The sequence below is a fragment of the Octodon degus genome, unplaced genomic scaffold (assembly GCF_000260255.1).
Source record: "Octodon degus isolate 3935 unplaced genomic scaffold, OctDeg1.0 scaffold00057, whole genome shotgun sequence".
Taxonomy (NCBI): domain Eukaryota; kingdom Metazoa; phylum Chordata; class Mammalia; order Rodentia; family Octodontidae; genus Octodon; species Octodon degus.
In genome coordinates this window covers 10,075,030-10,082,935 of record NW_004524633.1, presented here as the reverse complement: position 1 = coordinate 10,082,935, position 7,906 = coordinate 10,075,030, and the positions used below count along the sequence as shown (strand labels likewise).

The 7,906-nt window shown below is 39.0% G+C and overlaps 1 protein-coding gene and 1 pseudogene across 1 annotated transcript in view; one reads left to right on the top strand and one right to left on the bottom strand.

Moving 5' to 3' along the window:
• Negr1 (neuronal growth regulator 1) overlaps positions 1 to 7,906 on the top strand; it is an 891,516-nt gene that overhangs the window by 298,619 nt on the left and 584,991 nt on the right. The gene's annotated exons all lie outside the window — the stretch shown is intronic.
• LOC105742514 overlaps positions 1 to 7,906 on the bottom strand; it is a 93,769-nt pseudogene that overhangs the window by 62,982 nt on the left and 22,881 nt on the right.

The following is a 7,906-nucleotide window of genomic DNA, read 5'->3' as shown; positions in this document are numbered from 1 at the left end:
AGAAATATATATATATATATATATATCTGTAAATTTTGAATTTTTATCAAATAGTATTTGATTGCTTTTTCAAAATATGTGTATCTTGTTTCAGTAGATGTATACATTAGAAGAAACTACTTTCAGAGGGCTGGCCAGACAGCTCAGCAGATGAAGGCGCCTGTTAGGACCGGAGTTTAATCCCTGCTGTGCCCTGCCTCAAAGCAGTAACCACCCATCAAAGACATTCAAATTGAATACTTAAAATTTTAGTTGTGTACATTTTCTAATTTTATTACAATATGACCAAAATATTATTTCTATTTTTAAAATTATGTGGTTATTCATATGGTCACTTATCTCTACAAGGGAATCTTTTTCTTATTGTTTTAGTATTTGTTTTGGGACAGGATCTTGCTTTATAGTTCAGGCTGTCTTCAAACTACATAGCCCCGGCTGGCCTAGAACTTGGGGTGGTTCCCCTGCCTCAGCCCCTGGAGTGCAAGGGTTTCAGGTGTTTGCCGCAATGTCCAGCAGTGTAAGGGAATCTTCAAATGGCTCCTACGCTAGCACTTTGATTGAATCCTTCTTATTTTAACTTTAAGTATTTAAAAATGTGCTTATTCTGTTTTTAATTTCCAGCCCAAAAGCAACAATAAATTATAGCCAAGAGTATATTTGAAGGTAAAGAATCAACTGGAGAATTATTACTATAATTATTCAACTCAGTGTTACCTCATAAATTACTTTTGAGTTCATTTGTTCCAAAATAAATAGAAATTGCTAGTATCTCAAGCACAAATCAGTATCAGTTTACAATATAGTTTATGTAGAAAAGGAATAAATTTGTAGCGATTTGGTAGAATTTGAGATCTCCTCCATAGACAGAAATGCTACCATCCTTTTGAGAGTGACCCTTTCACATATCACAGAAATAAGATAAATAAAATTTAAAATGTAAAATGAGAAAAAGTATGTAACTGAGATAAGATATGCCTGGGGTCTTCCTGAAGAGATATAAAGTGAATTTAACCTGATAGAAGTCTTTTTGAAGAGATGGCATATAAGCCAGGGAATTTATTTTGTTCTTAATTTCTACTTTTCTTTTCTTTTTTTTTTCTTCCTTCCCTTATAATAAACCCATATGGGAGGCAGAAATGGTAAACTTGCTTTAACTATTTTACCCTGTTGACGTAGGTGTCCTGGTGTGGTGTCTATTGATATGCCTGCCGTTTCCAAATTGAAAAGCTTTGTAATACACTGGTAATAAATGCATTCATAACTACATCTTCTCTAATCACCACAGCGCCTGCTCTGCTATTTGGCACTCGCTGGCTGAAACTGCCATTCACCTATAATTTATGACTAGCATACAATTATGTGTTATCGCTACTCCAAGTGATTACTACACCGCATGTTGGGAAGATAATGGTATGCAACGCTCTATGATAAATCGTTCTGCAATGGATAGTTCATTTCTGTCATTTACTCTATCATTTTCCTAAAAACAGTCTCAAGAGAATTATATTGAATTGTGAGTACCTTTTAAAGTAAGAATGTTAGGTTAGTGCTGTCCCTAGAAAAGGAGAGGGGAGGGGAACCACCCACCCTCAGGGAAAGAGGTAGGAGCATCTAAAAACATTCTGATGTAGGCAAAATAGGAAACTTGAAGGACTCACTTTGAATTTTCCTTTAAAATTCAAGATCATAGTTTGATTAAAGACTAATGATTATTTTAATTTGAGAATAAATGCAATCAGCTTAACCTTAAATAACACTGACTATAGCATTAATAATTGGAAAAATATATATATATATCCAGGGTATCAATACAGATAGAGGCATTAAATTTGAATTTTTTTTATTGTTTTATTATCTTTTCGTAATTTCATGATAGTGGTTAGGAATTGAATGGAAAAGGGAAAGGGGAGGGTGAAAACTGAATTGAAGAAAAAAAAATGGAATTAGAGTTTTTGTAAATGGAAAGAGGATCAAGGGGTAGGAGGGGAAGTGATTGACGGATACAGAGGATGAGAAAAGAGATTAAGGTGCTTCCTACATGCACCACTTCCTCCAAACAAATACAACCATTACATAAAGAAATACGTGCTAATGAGTACCTCGAAAAATAAAGTAGCTCAACTTCAAAACAAGAAAGCAGAGTTAATTTTGAGCATGTATAGCAAGTCAAGTGCTGCTCTAAATGTTCAACAGGTAAAAAGTAATCAATTCATGATGGAAACTTGTCCACTAGGTTCCATCTCCCAGTTTTACAAAAAAGGAAGTGATGCCCAAGAAAATAGTACAGGTTGTTCATGACGAGACTACAGGACACAGTCACTTAATAATGAAAGGCAGTGGTGACAAAAGGCAGCATGCGGGAGTTGAGAAAATCCCTTAGTGCATTACAACTATCTCTAGAGTAAAATATGACCCATTCTGGTCAGTTCATGGACCCACGGGATCTAGGCCCTGGTGGCTTCCCCAGCTCATGTCGGGCACCTGCCTCCCAGTCTTTCAAGGTTCTCTGTCCAGCCAGGCCACGTTCTTCTCTTAGCCTGTGGCACTGTCACCACTTTCGTGTCGCCTGTCCCTGAGGGTGCTTAGATGGGGTTCACTGAGCCCAGGATTTTCTCCCTCGGTAAGCAGAGGAACACGGAGCCCGACTCTCACTGAGCCCTGCTGAGACTGCTTGCCTGACCGTCTTTAATGTCGCCCAGCAAGTACCACAGCTACGGATCCACAGTGGCACTCTTGACACAGCTGCACAATGCATTTACAAAATATATTTTATAAGAGGATAACTGCTGACACTAAAATATATATCAAAAGAACAGCCAAGTGAAATAAAATTTACAGATAGGCTTTCTATTCATGAGAAGAGGTCAAAACTGCCCAGCAATTGAACAAAATATTTTAATTGTTTAAAGGCTGTTTTATTGTCTGCCTTACACCTTCACAATGGTTGCTGACTAACGTTATTTATTCTGCATCCTGCTGAGTTTCACTACAAGTGATTAACAGGTTTGTTTAACACAAATCCCAAAAGGAACCCTCTAAATTTTCAGTATTCCAATTTTACAAAGAAGAAGAAGAAGAAAGAAAAAACAAAAAACAAAACAAAACAAAACAAAACAAAACAAAACAAAACAAACAAAAAACCAGGCACACGTAAAGTTGTGACTCTCCTTGTTCCAGAAGGGCTGCGTACCCATCGCTGGATGGGCTGCTCTCCAAGAGCGAATCAGATCTGGGCTCCCAGAGAACAGCTGGAGACCCGATAATGTGTCTGAAGGGCACTTACTCCAATTTTTCTCTCATGAATCTAGGACTTTCTAAGCCTGCTTATACGATTTAAGATAAAATACTTGTGTTTTCTTACCTTGTTGCCCCCACGGAATGGTAGGCTTTCCAGCACCGTGAAGTAAGCCTAAAGGTAACCACTGAGTGCTCCGCGATGCGCCAGTCGTTACGGGAACCCTGGCTGTCAGAGCCCTGACTGCACCCGAGACTGCCAGAAACTCACACCTCTCCACGGGCTTCTTCGGAGCGCTCTTGCAAGTCGCGTGGTGGCAGAACACCAGCAGTGGCGAGGGACAGGGTTTCAAAGAGGAATCTCACTTCTAGAAACTCAGCGATACTTGTTACCTGCAGTGTTGGATGCATGAGGAGAGGGAAGGTTCCGAAGGACGGTAGTGCTCATGTGGAGCGGCTGCGGAAATCTCACCGGCAGCTTGCCTTCCTCTGTGGCACGCCGTAGCATCTTTATCTCTTCACACCTTCAGTGCAGCAAGCAGGTTTCCCATAAGAGACACGACTGCCCAGGAACAAGGCCTCTGAGACATCTTCTTCCTGCGCCTTCCTCCAAAGAATGTCATCCTGTAGGGGGACAGAGGACAGAGGTGCAAATGTACACATCATCTAACCTAGCTGTTTCCAATGAAAATATAAGGGATCAAATATAAGGAGGGGCAATTTAAATTCCTGAAAAATATACCTATAAAATCTTTGGTCTTCAGTTAACTCTCTACTTTGTCAAACTTCTTCACCAACACAGTAAAAAACAAAATATTTTTTCTATACACTTTCATTTTTTATTTTTATTTTTTGTAATTTAGGGAAGGGTCTACAGGGTGTTTAAGGTCTCGCTACTAGATTGGACTTGTAATGATCTGCCTGTTTACAGCCTCCCATGAGTTGGGATTATACGGTCGCACCATTCTCAGTCTCGATCACTGTCTCTGAGTGCCCCAGGGGTGGGACCGGCACAGCAGGCTAGGGGATTGAACCTCCTGCCCCTGAGCTTGCTTGCAGATGCTTTAGTCCACTGAGCTATTTGGCCAGCCCTAGTCTATACTCTTTCAAAAATTTGTTTTCTGTAGGTTTTTTTTTTTTTTTTCCTATGGGATACATATCTCTTCTGAACAGCACTGCTAGGCACAGTAAAGATAAATCCTCCTGTAATGTGAGTGAGGAATTTGTGTATAGAATGTCACTTCCAGAGATTTTTATGTGTGTTCTTCCCACACTTATCTTCAGGGTACATAGTAGACATAGCAATAGGTATTTTGAATAAACAAACACAGGAGCTGTAACAAGGCTTGAATTCACTCACTGATTACCACAAATCTGATCTCTCAAAGCTGGATGTTTTATTTTTCAGGTCAACCTCGCTGGCCGTTATTGAGCCCATCATTCGGTGTACTAATGTGTGTTTGCTACCCGTGTCTCTCCTCCATGGAGGAGTGGGTCCTTTCTGTTGCAGTGAAGGGATGAACGTGGAAAGTCTAAGTGATACTTGTGTGTTTGCTCTTGCCAGGGCAACTTGCCCATTTTCTTTCAAATAGACAAAATTAATTCTTGAGGGGAAAGTTGATAAAGTTGCAGAGTTATTAGAAGGAGCAGATAATTGGACTGAAGTGTTAGAGTGAAGAGTGAAAATGATAGCTTTGAAAGCATATTTGTACAAAACGTGGCAATCTGAGGAATTTACTACTTTCTTGAATCCACTGTAACAGCCTGGTAGGTTGGAAGTATTTTTTGTGACTAATCACCATCATTACTATAAAGTGGTTTTTCTACTTCAGCATGTGAATCTCTGAGTAAAGATGAGTTATGATGTCATACAGAGGACACTGTATGAGATGAGGCTTAGCTTTAACGCTCTGTAACTAGGCCTCCCCAGGTATACGTGAAGGGTATTGCAGTCATTCAGTCTTAAGAAAATAATGTAACGTATCATCAAATATCTGGGATAGATGCTTTATGAGGAAGTGGAGCCCTGCGTGTTAAATTTGAAGTAAAACAAGTAAACTGACGGGTAGTAGCCAGTGTTGCCCCTACATAGACATGCTTATTTCATACACTTTTCTCTGGGAATTTCTCTTTCAAAGTTATTGATTACATGGAGCTACCCTTCATTTGCTATATGCGTAACTTGATAGTGGATTAATTTTGCTCTGAGATAAAACTTTAAGCATAAAGTTATAATTACAAACGTCTTCCAGTCACTCAATATGTTCATGTCTTGGGACACATTGCAGTCCTCTATTTTAAAATCCAAGATTCCAGTGTCTTCCCCAAGAGGGCCTGTGATGACTTATAAAACCTATTTGCACTATCATCTGAAACTACTATGAAACAAGTCATTAACCCCTTTGGATGTTTGTGGGTTGGGCTGAAATGGTCTGTTTTCCTCCCCTCACTGCTTGCTATCAGCAAGAATACATGGGCTTTTGTCCCTATTATCTATCGTCCATCTATGGCAGAGCTGTGGCATTTATCTGAATTTTGCAAGTAGAGCATCAGTTCTCCATCCATTATGTTTTCATAAGTGCATCTTCATGTAATAATCATCTACTCTCTGTCTCATGTTTTTGTCACAACCTATTGCATCAGCGAGGAAATTTTTTTCTCTTTCTTAGCTCCAAACATACTCAAAGCTCATTTAGGTTTCTAAGCCTGAAACAATTGCAGCTAATTATTCCTTGACCTGTATTAACAGCCCAGCTGGTGAAGCCCAGATTTAGCCTGTTGAATATAAAATTATAATAAAATTTATTTGCACACTTCTGCGAAGCATGAGCATATTAAATATTATGACGAATTTTGAGAGCTGCTTATTTCTCTGTTCTTTCAGAATAATCAAGCACTTTTGTACGCTCGCAAACCGTATGTTGTTTTCAACTCCTCTAATCTCTGCTTCTGTGCCACAGAGCAGAAAATCAGAGGGAGAGTTCCCAAGTGCACGGCTGTCACCACCTGCAGGAATTTTGCTCTTGCTGCTGATGGGATAGGGGCTTGCTTGCTTGCAAGCCTGCTGCAAAACATGCTTTTATTTTTCTGCTGGGAACACAGTATATTTGATCTTACATGAATTTTGACTCTTGGAAAGACTGTTTGATTCTTTTATATAATTTAGAAATAATTTAAGTTCATCGTTTTCAAAAATACTTGGAAAGCCCAGTGAATGGCATTCTGAAGTCTGCTGTTGAGGAACTTTGCAGAAGCAAAATTCATCACGGGGTGTAGGAACTAAGCACATGGCCCAAGGAAGAACAAGTACGGGTGTGCAAAGCCTAGTTTGACTGCAGAAAAACATACTGATTCCAACATTTGCCCACCATGTCTGACATTTTCTCTATCTATGAACATATTAAGGAAAAATGATGGCTGAGTATATACAGAGGAAAGTGTTGATAAGTACATGTGTACAATTTTATGCAAGAAATGTTCACAGATTATTTACTATTTAATGAGATGTTTGTGCTATAAAAAACCATAAGGGCTATCTATGGTTGATAATAGTGTTGGGTAGCAAAATTTATATTTTGAAATTTAAGAGTCCAAATTTATGTATGTTTCCCTCTATTATATATACAGATAGATAGATATAGATAATATTTTAATTTTTTAAAAACTACTTATTTACTTTTGGGTACAAGGTTTCACTATGCAGCTCAGACGTGTAGTGATCCTCCTGTCTCAGCCTCCCCCGCAGTGGTTTTGCAGACCCGCATCACCACACCTATTTTTGGTAGCTGGCACGGTCTACAAGGGGTTCCAGGGCTGGCATGGCATGTGGTACTGGGGATCAAATCTGGGTCCTTGCATATGCCAGGCAGGCACTTAGACAGGCAAACTGTCTCCCCAGCCCTCGTGCATGTATTATTAAATGTGTGGATATTAAATTCCTAGATTGTTAATAATTTCCCGCAATTAATGAACACATATTTAAACGTCTGAAGTAAGTGATTGCACTTTTTGGTGGTATAGTACTAATAGTTTGCACCCAGATTGTACACATGACTATTGAATTAATGAATCAGTTGACAGATTCAGTACTGCAGTCACTCCTAGAATGGCTGGTTTTGTCAGTGGCGTACTACATGCTACGCCAGCCTAGGAAAACTTTGGTACAGTTACAATTCTTTACTTGAAAAGCGTGAGGAATATTTTTCTTGTCTTCTTCTGCTTTATCAACAAGATCTAATGAAACTGATATCTAAGGCAGAGAAAACGTTTAAATCAACACATTTTTCAGCTGACGGAGAATGGAGTTCAAATCATTTCCCAAATGAAACTCCTCATATTCTAACATACGATTTTGGATTCTGCTGGTGAAGTTAATATTTTCCTAAACAGAAAATGGACTAAATCAGGAAATGACTTGGATGAAGTGTGATCTAAACATGTGATAACAATTTAGATGCTAAAAGTTTATCATATTAAAGACATTGCTACTGATTACACTCACAGTCCTGTCCTTCCCTTGATACACTCTTGTGCCACAGTTCTTGGTCCTTTCTAAAGTAGCACTTGAAGCCCTGTGCTTTGGGACTCTTTAGTTGTCTATTGTGTCTGCTTTGGTGCCCCAAATCAAATTATAAGCAAACTTCTTTTCTTCTCCTTCTCCTTCTCTTTCTTT